A 15,039-nucleotide genomic window follows, 5' to 3' on the forward strand; every position below is an offset into this window, starting at 1 on the left:
GTAGCGTTTTCAGTAAGCAAGGATGTGATAATTGCTCTGTCGGGCATCCATGCTCATGATTTTAGACTTGTCATCTAACATTCCTAATTTTCTTCCTAATAACTGAATGTGAATATCATCCATAAATTTGTCCAAAGGCTTCTTGAATGTATTACGATTTTCTGCCTGCACAAATTCCAGTTGTAGAAAATTTCAAATGCTCTCCGCCTGCGGTGGGAAGATATTTTTCTCATGTTCGTTTAGAACCAACCACCCTCAAGTTCCCTTGGGAGGCCTCTGGTCCCGGTGGGGTGAGACTTGGTCTTTGCCAATCGTCAGCTGTGTGACTTTGGGCAAGTCACTTAACTTCTCTGTGCCTCAGTTACCTCATCTGTAAAATGGGGATTAAGACTGTGAGTTCTCGTGGGACAACCTGATCAGCTTGTAACCTCCCCAGCGCTTAGAACAGTGCTTTACACAGAGTAAGCACTTAATAAATGCCATTATTATTATTATTATTATTATTATTTGCCCTGTTCACACCGTTTGTGATTTCAATCATGCCTCTTCTCTGCCTTTGTGCAGGATGAAAAATCCTTGTTTTCTCAACCCCCCAACCCTGGGCCGGACTGGCTCAGAAATTGTTACTGGGAATTTCTGGTATAAATTCCTAGATGGGTGGGAGGTTTAAGGCCTGAAGGAGCCTCTCCTTTCCACCTTCCTGGTCCCAAGCTCCAGGCTATAAGAAGTGGCTTTAACTAGGTTGTTCTCCCACTGGCCTGCATGTTTAAGCCGATTGGATTTTCCCAGTACCCCAGTGGGTCAAACTGGTCCGGAATCCATCCTGCTACAGAAGGGCCTTCTTTCCCTTGTTCATTCCGGTAAGGGTTGGGGATATAGGTGGATGATTGTCTTGGCTACACTTGGGATGTTAATGAATTGCTGTCCATTTGACTGGCTATGTCGATGCTTAATAGCTGTTTGATTTTTGGTGATATGTTGTAGCGTCGAAGAATTATAATAAAAGAATGAGAAAATGATGAAAAGCCAGAACCATAGCCATGTGACATCTATCTATGTATTTTAATTATTTATTGGATATGGTCTTTTGATAATAGAAAAGTCACTGAAATAGAATAACTGTTAACAATATCTTTATTCATCTAGTGCCGTGCTCAAAAGTGCTGGAAGGTACTTATTGTAGTCCTTATTTTTAATCAGAATGTATTAATTCGTCCAGGATTCAGCTAACCACCTTCCTAAACTGCTGCTGATAGGGCTTACTACCTTCTTTATACTGATGGGGAAACTGTGATACATAGAACATTGTCAGTACGAGTAGTAGAAGTGGCATACTCTTGTGAAAGGGGCATGGGTCGGTGGACGGGGGGGGGTAAGAGGGCTTGGGTTCTAATCTCGGGTCTGCCACTTGCTTGCTGTGCGACCTGACAAGTCACTCAACTTCTCTGTGCCTCAGTTTCCTCACACTTCTCCCTCCTATTTAGACTGTGAGCTCTGTGTGGGACAGGGATTGTGTCCATCCTGATTATCTTGTATCTATTGCTGCACTTAGCACAGTGTTTGCCATCTATTAAGCACCTACTAGTGCACAAGAACTTAATGAATTCCGCAGTTATTTTTATTAAGTAAAAGTTCCCAAAGTTGAGGCAAGATATGGAAGTCCATCAAGAAATAGAAATTGAAAAGTCTTTAGATAAATGCATAATGTATATTATGTTTATAGGTCAGACTGCAAAGAAACCAATTGTAGGTCTGAGACTTGGTGGATAAATCACGGTCCGAGAGTCAGAAGACCTGGGTTTTAATTCTGCCTGAGGTGTGACCTTGGGCAAGTCTCTTAATGTCTCTGTGCCTCAGTTTCCTCAACTGAAAAATGGTGATTCATTACCTGTTCTCCCTCCTATTTAGACTGTGAGCCCCATTTGGGACAGGGACTGCTTCCAACCTGATTAATTTGAATCCAGCCCATAGCTTAGAATGGTGCTTGACACGTAGTAAGCTCTTAACAAATACCATTAAAAAAATTGGGAAATACATCAAAAGAAGGCACACTGTAGCTCCCAGCTCAGCCCTCTGAGGCAACCGCAGAGACTCTTGAGTAGTTTCCAGGCTGGGAGGGAAGCCAGGGCTTCTTGATGGGGAAATGGAATCTGAGCTGAGTGGATAGCTGGGATATTCTATGTGGGGAGGGATCACTTCTATCACCTCTATTATAGTACTCTCCCTACCACCTAGTATGGTGCTTCGCACGCAATAAGTGTTCAATAAATACCACTGTTTGAACGACTGACTGATTTGGGAAGTCTTAACCTTTGCTGAGGCTGGAGCCCATGGTCTGCTGGTGATTCCTTTCACCAGGCTGCAGAAGGAGGTCATGACCTATCTGAGGACCCACATCAAGAGAAGCAGGGTGGTCTAGTGGATAGAACATGGGCTTGGGTGTCAGAAAGACCTAGGTTCTAATCCCAGCTCGACTACTTATCTTCTGTGTGACCTTGAGCAAGTCATTTCACTTCTCTGTGCCTAGCTACCTCATCTGTAAAATGGGGATTGAGACTGTGAGTCCATGAAGGATGTGGACTATATGACTATGTCCAAGTAGATTAGCTTGGGTCTATCCAGAGCTTAGCACGTAGCAAGCACTTAACAAATGTGTTTAGCAGAGTCAGAAGTCCTGAAGTTCCAGTCCAGTGCTCTCAACTGCAGAGCCTTCCATTGGCCTTCTGAGCAAAGTGACCTCATCAAGACCGCACACATTTCATTTCTACTTGCATGAGCTGGGAGAAGAATAAGCATAGTAAACAATGATTCTTGTATCAATCAATCATATTTATTAAGCACTTACTGTGTGCAGAGCACTGTACTAAGCGCTTGGGAAGTACAAGTTGGCAACATATAGAGACAGTCCCTACCCAATAGTGGGCTCACAGTCTAGAAGGGGGAGACAGAGAACAAAACCATACGTATTAACAAAATAAAATAAATAGAATAGATATGTACAAGATAAATAAATAGAGTAATAAATATGTACAAACATATATACATATATACAGGTGCTGTGGGGAAGGGAAGGAGGTAAGGCCGGGGGGATTGTATCTGTTAAGTGCTTACCAAGTGCTGAGTGCACTGTACTGAACATTGGGGTAGATACACAATATCTTGCATTTTGGACGCAGTCAACAGAGCATTGGTTCTAATGCCTTCCTGGGGGGCAGGGGTGTCTATAAAAGTGTATTTTTTAAAACTACAAAGTAAAGGCCCACACTGGGGAGATGGGGGCTGCTATTGTCAACCTGCTTTATGGTCTTGCTGTCCACCCAGCCCAGAAGATTTGGGGTTCTTGTTTTGGGAGAGAGAAGTAGAGTAGAAAATGAGGGAGAGAGAGTGGGACAAATGAAAAAAGATAACGTATTCATTTGCAGAATTGGATGATGATTTAAATATGGTCGGATGGCCCGTGACAAGCCGCTTTCAAGTGATGGATTTTCCAATTGCTTCTTGGTGTTTTTTACAGCTTCTCTGAAAGAAAGACAAAGGCAAGGAGGGGTGGAAAAGGGGTGAAATCTTTGCAGGAAAAAATGATTCCGCAAGATAAATAGCTCGTCTACTTTATGCGGTATTGATTTTGAGGTGGGCGTTTGCCATTACTGGGAATTACCAGGACTTTTGATCTTTACTTTCCTAGGTATCTTTGGATGACTCATGGTCGGGCAGACATTCATTTGATTTCCCTTATTTCCCTAAATAATGAATCCGTAGGAGTTGGAAATTGAGGCAGTTGATAACTCTTGAGGCTGGGATATTTGATTCTCGAACACCCGGTGACCGGATAGGTCTTCCAGAGATGTCGTGTTAGCCTGGGGCGGAATTAACCTCGTTTTGAAAAAAAAATTGCAGAGATTCCTCATTTCTTATGGCCCTACTGGAATCTGCCTTGTTAACCAGTTAATGAGAGGGGAGAGTTAATGACAGGGGGGATTTTCAGCAGTCTCTTGGCATCCATCCAGAATTGGTCTGATTTGGTTGCGATAATTGTGCAGAGGTGGAGTTGTGTTAGGTGTTTTAGGCTCTGGTGTCTGCCCATCAACCTTTTGATACTTGATACTTGCCCCAACCCCACAGCACTTATTTACATGTCTTTAAATTCTGTATTATAAATTACCTATTTATTCACAGCTAGTTATGGGCAGGGAACATATCTGCTAATTCTCTTATATTGTACTCTCCCAAGCTCTTAGTATAGTGCTGTGCACATAGTAAGTGCTTGTCAAATATGATTGATTGATTGGTGTCCCCAGTAATCACAGCCTTCCCACGTCAGACCCCCGGTTAAGTACATACTTTGGCATTAGCATTCTTTTTCTAGTCTTCATTTATGTGCTCCCATGCTCCTAGTACTGAGCGCTGCAGTACAGTAATGGTAATGATAACAATAATAATATGTAATCATCATATTTGTTAAGTGCTTATTCTTTGCAAAGCACTGTACTAAGCACTGGGATAGATACAATATCATTAGGTCAGACACAATCCCTGTCCCACATGGGGCTCACAGTGTAAAGGAGAGGGAGAATGCACTGAATCCCCACTTTACAGATGAGGAAACTGAGAAGATAAGTGACTTGTCCAAGGTCACATAGACGGCTTGCGGCAAAGCTGGGATCAGAACCCAGATCTTCCCAGGTTGTGGGTTCTAATCCCGGCTCTGCCACTTATCGGAAGTGTGACTTTGGGCAAATCACCTGAATTCTCTGTGCCTCAATCGCCTCATCTGTAAAATGGGGATTAAGACTGTGTGCCTCACATGGGACAACCTGATTATCTTGTATCTACCCCAGTGCTTAGAACAGTGCTTGGTACATAGTAACCACTTAACAAATACCATTATTATTATTATTATTATGATTCTCTTTCTTGTTCTCTTTCCTCTGGGCCGCACTACTTCTCGGTACCAATGCTTAGAGCAAAGTAGGTACTCAATAATGCTGCTGCTGATGATCTCACTCTTCCAGAACACATACTAGCCATTCAGTTGCATCCTCTTGGCAACAAGCCAGTGTTCATCTCTCAAGAAGGAAGAATCCAAGGGAACAGTTGCAGCTCTTTATTGAGGTGGGGTAATGGAAAAATCAGGGGACTAGGAGTCAGGATGGAAGCAGGGATAATAATTATAATAATAACAATAAGAATACTAGTTTTTAAATGCTTCCTATATGCCAAGCACTGTACTTACTGTGGTGGTCAATAAAAGATAAACTAGGTCCACATGAGGCTTACGGTCTAAGTAGGAGGAAAAACAGTACTGAATTCCCATTTTTGCAGATGAGGGGACTGAGGCACAGAGTAGTTAAGGGAAGCCCCCATTTTTATGTCCTGTCCCTGCAATGCTAAACCACTTTTGTATTTTTACCAAGAAAACTCAATGGATCCACTACCAGAACAATTGCAGATGGAGATGGGGCGTTCTGGGGAGAGATGTATCCTTGGAGTAGCTATGGGTCGGAGGTGACTCGACAGCATAAGACAAGATGGGAATCAACTGCCCTGCCCTAAGTCAAAGCAAGCCCCAGACCAAGCCCCCATATTCCTGTGCTGTCCTGTTCATCCCTGTCCCCTCCCGACTCTCTTGCTCCAAGCTAGCTCTCTTTCTCCCTTCAAAGCCCTACGGAGAGCTCACCTCCTCCAAGAGGCCTTCCCAGACTGAGCCCCCTTTTTCCTCTCCTCCTCCCCATCCCCCCGCCCTCCCTCCTTCCCCTCCCCACAGCACCTGTATATATGTTTGTACAGACTTATTACTCTATTTATTTTACTTGTACATATTTACTATTCTATTTATTTTGTTCATGATGTGCATTTAGCTTTAATTCTATTTGTCCTGACGACTTGACACCTGTCCACAAGTTTTGTTTTGTTGTCTGTCTCCCCCTTCTAGACTGTGAGCCTGTTGTTGGGTAGGGACCGTCTCTATATGTTGCCAACTTGTACTTCCCAAACACTTAGTACAGTGCTCTGCACACAGTAAGCACTCAATAAATATGAATGAATGAATGAATGAATAGTGCCACATCCCAGTGTTGTCACCCCTAAGTTGGCATTTGAGTGGCAAGAACACAACCTAGAAAAGCAACACGAAGCAGATCAAAGCAGCAGATTTCACTGAACTCCCCTGTTGGATGATGTGCGACAAGAGACTACTGAGAAAGAAGGCAGGTGGTGAGTGCTAATCAGATAGAAAATGTCAAGACCCGAGACGCAACCAATTCCCTTTTTCAACAGTCCTTAGTCTTGGCAGCGGATTCAGTCCTGGAAGAAGGATGTGGGGTTGGTTTTTCCAAGCTAAGCCATTCTGACCCTGGGAAGAAGTAAATTGAAAAGGAGGGTGATCGTGAACTGATAATAATTGTCATATTTCGAAAGTGCTTCCTCTGCCCTAGGTACTGTAACAATAATGATGATGAGAACAGTAATAAAATTAATTGCAGAATTTAGTAAGTGCTTGCTCTGTCCCAGGTACTGTAATAATAATGAATAATAATAATTGTGGAATCTAGTAAGTGCTTGCTCTGCCCCAGTCACTGTAATAATAATAATAGTAATGATAATTATAACAAAATGTGGCATTCATTATTTACTATAGGCCAAGCACTGTACTAAGTGATACAGTGGATTATCAAAACGGTCACAGTTCCTGTCCTACATAGGGCTCGCAGTCAAAAAGGGTGAGAGAGCAGATATTTAATCCCTATTTTACGTCTGGTAAAGTATCTCTTTTCTGTAGATTCTAAGTTCCCTGAGAGCTGGGATTGTATTTGCCAACTTTATCCTATTCTCCCAAGTGCTTAGTACAGTGCTCGGCACACAGTAAACACTCAAGGAATACCGCTGATGATTGATTGATTATGACTGTAAACTCACTGTAGGTAGGGAACGTGTCTTCCAACTCTGTTGTATTTTCCTACATGCTTAGTACAGTGCTCTGCACACAGTAAGCACTCAATAAATACCATGGATTGATTGATAGTGGGGTGGCTGTGGGGATCTGGAGTAGGCCAGAACTAGCCACTAGACTGAGTCTTTGGACTACATAATACACTAGGCAAACTTGGCAAACACCATCCAATCAACTGAACTTAATGCTACAAATCTTTGGAAATGATTATAGTCTGTCCGTCTGCCCCGTTAAATTGTAAGCTCCCAGAGGGCAGTGATCATGCGGCTTTTTTTTTTAAATAGAATTTTTTATGTGCTTAAAGTGTGAAAAGCACCATTCTAAAGTGATGGGGTAGATACAAATTTATCAAGGTAGACAGTATCCCTGTCCCACATGGGGCTCACAGTCTACTTAGTAGGGGGTAAGATTTAATCTCCATTTTACAGTTGAGGAAACTGAGGCTCAGAGAGTGAATTGACTTGCCCAAGGTGACACAGCCAGCAATTAGCAGAGCTGGGACTAGAAGCCAGGTCTTCTAACTCCCAGACAAATGCTCTCTCCATTAGGCCACGCTGAGCCCATTGTTGGGTAGGGACTGTCTCTATCTGTTGCCGAATTGTATTTTCCAAGTGCTTAGTACAGTGCTCTGCACACAGTAAGTGCTCAATAAATATGATTGAATGAATGAATGAATGCTTCCCGTGAGTTTTTTTTTCTTTTGTGCTCTCCCAAGCCATTCTGTCCAATGTCTTGCATTTCGTAGATGCTCAAAAAATAATATTAGTGAAATTGACTTGCCTTTGGGAGTGCTCAGTACTATGCTCTGTACATAGAGAAGCAGTGTGGCTTGGTGGAAAGAGCATGGGCTTGGGGGTCAGAGGTTGTGGGTTCTAATCCCACTCCGCCACTAGTCAGCTGTGTGACTTTGGGCAAGTCACTTAATTTTTCTGTGCCTCAGTTACCTCAACTGTAAAATGGGGACTAAGACTGTGAGCCCCATGTGGGACAACCTAATTGCCTTGTATCTACCCCAGCACTTAGAACAGTGATTGGCACATAGTAAGCGCTTAACAAATACCAACATTGTTATTATTGTTATAGTTAACAATTAATTCTAGTGCTACTACTATTACTGTTTATTTTATTTCATTTTAGTGTGCAACGTTGGGTGTAGAGCACTATACTAAATGCTGGGAAAGAATACGCAGGTGGGAATTAGACTTGATCTTTCTCCCAATCTAAAAGTATCATTGATTGATGGGGGTCTAAAGCTGTGAGGATATGTTTCGTCATTCTTCTCCAGTTGGTTGAGGTATTTATTATGTGATTAGTATGTGCCAAGCACTGTTCTGAGCACTGGGATAGATACTGAATAATCAGATTGGAAGCAGTCCATCTCCCACATGCATTTTCCAGTCCAAGATGGAGGGAGAGCTGATATTTTATGTTGATTCAACAGAGGAGGAAACTGAGGCCAGTAAGGTTAAGTGTGAGCCCACTGTTGGGTAGGGACTGTCTCTATGTGTTGCCGACTTGTACTTCCCAAGCGCTTAGTACAGTGCTCTGCACATAGTAAGCGCTCAATAAATACGATTGATTGATTGATTGATTAAGTGACTCGCTCAAGGTCACCCAACAAGTCAACTCCCAGTTCCATTCCCCTAGAGAGAGAGAGAATCTAGCCCATAACAAAAGCACAGAGTTTCTCCTCCTTCTCCCATCAGCCCTCTGGAAGTCTCCAGGAAATTCCAGCCTCCTTTCCAGGATGCTCTTTTTTTTCCCAGGAACTAATCATGTCCCAAATCCAAGGACTGCCTTATTGATATCATTTAGTCTGTAGAAAAGCAGCATGATTCATTGGAAAGAGCATGGACTTTGGAGTCAGAGGTCATGGGTTCAAACCCTGGCTCCTCCAATTGTCAGCTGTGTGACTTTGGGCAAGTCACTTAACTTCTCTGGGCCTCAGTTACCTCATCTGTAAAATGGTGATTAAGACTGTGAGCCCCCCGTGGGACGATCTGATCACTTTGTAACCTCTCCAGCGCTTAGAACAGTGATTTGCACGTAGTAAGCACATAATAAATGCATCATTGTTATTATTATCATTATTACTTAACCCATATATTTCTGGGGAATGCAGTTTTCATTGACTGAATCATCTGGATTATTGTCTACTTCCTTTTAATTGAGGAGAGGGTTCGGTGAATGCTTAATAGATTCTGAGTGATTAATAATAAACCCTTGATTTACGAGCAGACCTCCTCCTGCGGATTCAGCACTTTGCTGAAGGATGTGGAAAGTCCACCGAGACACTCTATAAACTCGGGGACGGGTAGATGGTCCGTTCTCACTCGCCCCATAAATCTCACGCTGACGTCAGTAGAAAGGTGATGGGGGAAATATTCACTAGAGTGATACAGGGAAGAGCTGGCTTCTCCTAAAATGTAACCCCCAGGAGTTTACCTAAACTAGACTGAAGCATCAGGAGACTGGGGGTGCCTGCCTTTGAAGATGCTTGTTTCCCTCAGTTGTGAAGTGAAGGTTTTAGAGCGGCTTCGCCCGAATCACACAGCCGTTATTCTGAATGCTGCTTCACCTGGAAAGAGCATAAGTATGCTAAGACTGTGAGCCCACTGTTGGGTAGGGACTGTCTCTATATGTTGCCAACTTGTACTTCCCAAGCGCATAGTACAGTGCTCTGCACACAGTAAGCACTCAATAAATATGATTGATTGATTGATTGATTGAGTCCTCCCATCTGGGTCCAGGCCTTTAGAGGATGGAGGTGATTGTCCGGATGATTCGGGTAGACCCCTGTGATTGCTTGAATTGTCCAGCTTTGGGGATCTACTATATACAGCAGGGACAGTCGGGTGGAATCAAGAGAAGCAGCGTGGCTCAGTGGAAAGAGCCCGGGCTTGGGAGCCAGAGGTCATGGGTTCTAATCCCGGCTAATCCACTTGTCAGCTGTTTGACTTTGGGCAAGTCACTTAACTTCTCTGGGCCTCAGTTACCTCATCTGTAAAATGGGGATTAAGATTGTGAGCCCCACATGGGACAACCTGATTACCTTGTATCCTCCCTAGTGCTTAAAAAAAGTGCTTTGCACATAGTAAGCACTTAACAAATACCAAAATCATTATTATTATTATTACTAGACGCTGTAAAGTGGGGATTAAAACTGTGAGCCCCACGTGGGACAACCTGATCACCTTGTATCCCCCCAGTGCTTAGAACAGTGCTTTGCACATAGTAAGTGCTTAACAAATGCTATTATTATTAGTAGTAGTAGTAAAGGAACACTATATGTTGCTTATTAGCATTAATGCTGTTAGAAATAGTAATAAATGAAGGAGGTGGTAAAAATGGGACAAATGAGAGAAGCAGCATGGCCTAGTGGGTAGAACCCGGTCTGTGCATCAGAAGGACCTGCATTCTAATCCCAGATCTGTCACTTGTCTACCCTATGACTGCAGGCAAGTCGCCTACTGCTCTGTGCCTCAGTTAGCTGTGAAATGGGTATTAAGACCATGAGCCCCATGTAGGATAGGGACTCTTTCCAATCTGATCAACGTATATCTGCCCCAGTGCTTAGTACAATACCTGGTACACAGTGATTGCTTAACAAATATAATGTATTATTTATTAATAAAAATTCCAAACCACTAATGCTTTTTATGACCCAATCCATGTCTAAATAACACCAAGATTATTTCCCTGAGGGATAGGATGGAATTCTTAAGTCATAGGATAACCAGAGTGAACTCCATTGTTTTCTCCCACCTGCTTAGTCCAGAGCCCTGCCCGCAATAGGTACTCAATAAATAATATTGTTTTATTGGTTATGGCCAGTCTGTAATGCTTTGCAGTGCTAGTTCAACAATGGCCCATTTCCTGTGCTGTCACAAGTTTGTCTAGAACATAATCAAGAAATCAGTCAATCAATAATATTAACTGAGCATCCAGTGTGTGCAGAGTATTGTACTAAGTGCTTGGAAGAGTATAAAACAACAGAGTTGGTAGTCCAAATAGTATTTATTAAGTCCTTCTTGTGTGCAGAACACTTTAGTAAGTGCATTTTTAATAGTATTTATTAAGCACTTACTATACACCAGACACTGTACTATCACTGGCAAGGTTGGACACGGTCCCTGTCCCACATGGGGCTCACAGTCTTAATCCCCATTTTACAGATAAGATAACAAAGGCCCAGAGAAGTAAAGTGACTTGCTCAAGGTCGCACAGCAGACAAGGGGAAGAGCCGGGATTAGAACACACGTCCTCTGACTGCCCGTGCCTTTTCCACTGGGCTGCTGCTTGGAAAGAATATACAGGTGAGAATTAGACAGAATCCCTGTCCTTCAGGGGCTCACGAGCCCTGACTTCAATGAGCTTAGAGTCCAGAGGGGGAGACAGACATTAAGATATATTTCATAGAGGGGAAGAAACAGAGCATAATGCCATGGATTTAAGTGCTACGGGTGAATATCAAAATGCTTAATCGATCAGTCAATCGGGGGTATTTATTAAGCATTTACTGTGTGCAGACCAATGTACAAAGTGCTGGGGAAAGTACAGTTGATAGGCACATTCCCTCCCTAGAAGGGGCAGTACAAATTTCCGCCATAAAGCAAGGCCTTTCAAGAGGACAGCTGAGGGGAGAGCTCCTTCAATTCCTTTTTCTAAGATGTCATCTCAGCTGCCGGTGTCTCAGCCCTGGTGAGATTATCCCCGCCTGCCCCACCGAACGATCCACAGAAGAGCAGGAGCGAATTGTACGTTTCAAATTGAGACACTCTGAAAGGGAGCAGGTGGCCCACTTAGAAATGAAGTGTAATCATCGTCGGAAAAGCAGTGTCAGAGAAGAGGAATTTTCTGTCTTAGGGTAGGCTTCTAAGGCATGTCTGAGTCAAGTCTTTGGTTTACCCACCCAATTGAGCTATGACTTTCGCAAGCCCCACTGGAGCCCCAGTCTGCTTTCATTCCTCTCACGTCAACTGAATTGTCACCTTGGTGCTCATTTCAGAGTCTCGGCTTTGTGGGGGATGGGAGGGGGAAGACAGATTTTGTTTAGCTTAGAATAGGCCTATTCAGAGCCTCTCTTTCTAATAGAAAGTTGGGCGACCGTGTCCGCCCTTGGAAATCGGAACTGGCCCTAGGCAAATCGAATGAATGCAGTTTTCCTTGTTGTCTACTGATGTGTCTTCACGCCTCTTTCCATTCCTTCTGCCTCGTTTTTATCCTTCCCTATATCCGTACCTCCAACTGGACCTCTTGATAGTGCTATGAATCAATTATTAGTGTGTACTGAATGCCTACCGTCTGCAGAACACTGTAATAAGCACTTAGAAGAGTACAACAGAGTTAGAGGACAGAATTCACTCCCCCAAGGAGATTTTCAGTAGAGTTTCTGCTACATTTCTTCTTTGTATTCCAGCACTCTCCCCCTCTTCTTTGCCTCTCTTCATTGTTCAAATCAAAGCATCATTCCTGCTTTTCCCTTTCTTTTTCTTATTTCCTACTCCTCCACTCTTCCATTCCTTGTTCCTTCAGTCATCCAACCTACGCTCTTCCCATAAGCCTCCCTCCCCACATCCCATTGGCCCCTGCCCCAATTCTTCCTCATTATGTTGATCCGGATTATAAACCGGCAAGACGAGACAATTGAGGCAGATGGGGATTTAGCACAGAATCAGAAACTTAGTAGGTAAGACGGGATCTCAAATGAACACCTTATCCTTGTTCCTATTCTTCAAGAATCCAGGAAAGAGATTCTTCCTTGTCACTCCTCATCAAACAGAAACTCCTTACCATCAGCTTTAAAGCACTTGATCTCCTTTCCCCATTCTACCTTACCTCCCTGATTTCCTAGACAACCTAGCCCACGTACTTTTCTCCTCCAATGCCAACTTACTTTACTTAGATCTCATCTATCTCTCTGCTGACTTCTAGCCCATATCCCTCTGGTCTGGCCTGGAATGCCCTCCCTCTTCTTATTCTATAAACTCTCCCCACCTTCAAAGTTTTATTGAAGACACATCTCCTCCAAGAGGCCCCCCGTCAAGTAAATCCTCACTTCCTCTTCTCCCTCTGCATAACTCTTGCATTTGGATTTGCACTCTTTATTCACCCCTCCCTCTGTCCCACAGCATTTATGTCCATATCCGTAATTTATTGATTTATATTAATGTCTGTCTCCTTCTCTAGACTGTAAGCCCGTTGAGAGCAGGGAACGTACCTACCAACTCTGATATAATGTACTCTCCCGATTGTTTAGTACGGTACTACACAGTCCATGAGCCATATGGGACTCAAAGTCTTAATCCCTATTTGAAGCCTAGAGAATTAAAGGGGCTTGCTCAAGATCACATAGCAGACAAGTGGTGGAGTGGGATTAGAGCTGTACATATGTATATATGTGTATGCATATATATAAAATATATATGTATGTATGTATGTATATGTATATATACAGGTGGAGCTGTATATATGTATATATGTTTGTACACATTTATTACTCTATTTATTTTATTTGTACATATTTATTCTATTTATTTTATTTTGTTAATATGTTTGGCTTTATTCCCTGTCACCCCTTCTAGACTGTGAGCCCACTGTTGGGTAGGGACCATCTCTATATGTTGCCAACTTGTACTTCCCAAGTGCTTAGTACAGTGCTCTGCACACAGTAAGCGCTCAATAAATATGATTGAATGAATGAATGAATGAATTAGAACCCAGGTCCTTCTGACTCCTTCTGGCTGTGCCCTAACCACAAGGCCACACTGCTTCTCTTCTTTTTACGGTAATAACGGTCCTGTCTGCCATGATCAGTCGACTTCTCGGTGACCCAGGGCTGGAAAGAGGGAGGCTGCCAGTGAGGAGGAGGAGGATGTCCCCGGGAGCAGGGATTGAAATCAAACCATGTCCCTCAGGACTTAAAGTTCAACAACTGTATGCTGAGGGTTGAGCCCTTCTTCTCCATTGCGCATTTGGGGGTGCAATCTTTTGGGATTCAACAAAAGAGCAATCAATCAATCAGTCATATTTCCCGAGTGATTACTAATTGCAGTGCACTGTTCTAAGCACCTGGGAGAGTACAGCGTAACACAGTTCACTGCCCACAGTGAGTTTACAGTCTAGAGGGAGAGACGGCCATTAATAGAAATAAGCGAATTATCAATATGTACATAAGTGCTGTGCTGTGGGCTGAGGCAGGGATGAATAAAGGGCGCAAATCCAAGTGCAAAGGCGACATAGAAGGGAGCAGGAGAAGAGGAAATGAGGGCTTAGCTGGGGAAGGCCTCTTGGAGGAGATGTGCTTTGAATAAGATTTTGACGAATTATAGCTACAATTCTATTTATTCTGATGGTTTTGACACCTGTCTACATGTTTTGTTTTGTTGTCTGTCTGCCCCTTTTAGACTGTGAGCCTGTTGTTGGGTAGGGACTGTCTCTATCTGTTGCCGACTTCTACTTCCCAAGCGCTTAGTACAGTGCTCTGCATTCGTTCATTCATACAATCATATTTATTGAGCACTTACTGTGTGCAGAACACTGTACTAAGCATTGGGAAGTACAAGTTGGCAACATATAGAGATGGTCCCTACCGAACCACGGGCTCCCAGTCTAGAAGGGGGAGACAGACAACAAAACAAAACATGTGGACAGGTGTCAAGTCATCAGAACAAATAGAATTAAAGAATTAAAGCTAAATGCTGTGCTCAATAAATACGACTGAATGGATGAATGAAGGTGGGGAGAGTGATCATCTGTTGGATGTGAAGAGGGAGGATATTCCAGGCCAGAGGCAGGACCTGGGTGAGGGGTTGGTGGAGAGATAAATGATTGAGGTACAGTGAGAAGGTTAGCATGCGTTGTACTAAGAAATCAGGGAGGTGTATGGTAGGAGGATGCAAGATAACTGAGTGCTTTAAAACCGACGGTAAGGAGTTTCTGTCTGAAAAAAAAAAGCACTGTGACTGGAGTTGGAGTAATAACAATAATAATAGGGATTGTGGCATTTGTTAAGTGCTTATTATTTGCCAAGCACTGTTTTAAGCCCTGGGGTAGATACAAGTTAATCAGGTTGGACAGAGTCCCTGTCC

The 15,039-nt window shown here is 43.2% G+C and overlaps 1 protein-coding gene across 2 annotated transcripts in view; it reads left to right on the forward strand.

The window, feature by feature from the left end:
• The window catches only part of CHRM2 (cholinergic receptor muscarinic 2), a 106,014-nt gene that overhangs the window by 37,427 nt on the left and 53,548 nt on the right, over positions 1–15,039 (forward strand). The window lies entirely within an intron of this gene.

This window comes from Tachyglossus aculeatus, chromosome 10 (genome assembly GCF_015852505.1).
Source record: "Tachyglossus aculeatus isolate mTacAcu1 chromosome 10, mTacAcu1.pri, whole genome shotgun sequence".
In the NCBI taxonomy this organism is placed as follows: Eukaryota; Metazoa; Chordata; class Mammalia; order Monotremata; family Tachyglossidae; genus Tachyglossus; species Tachyglossus aculeatus.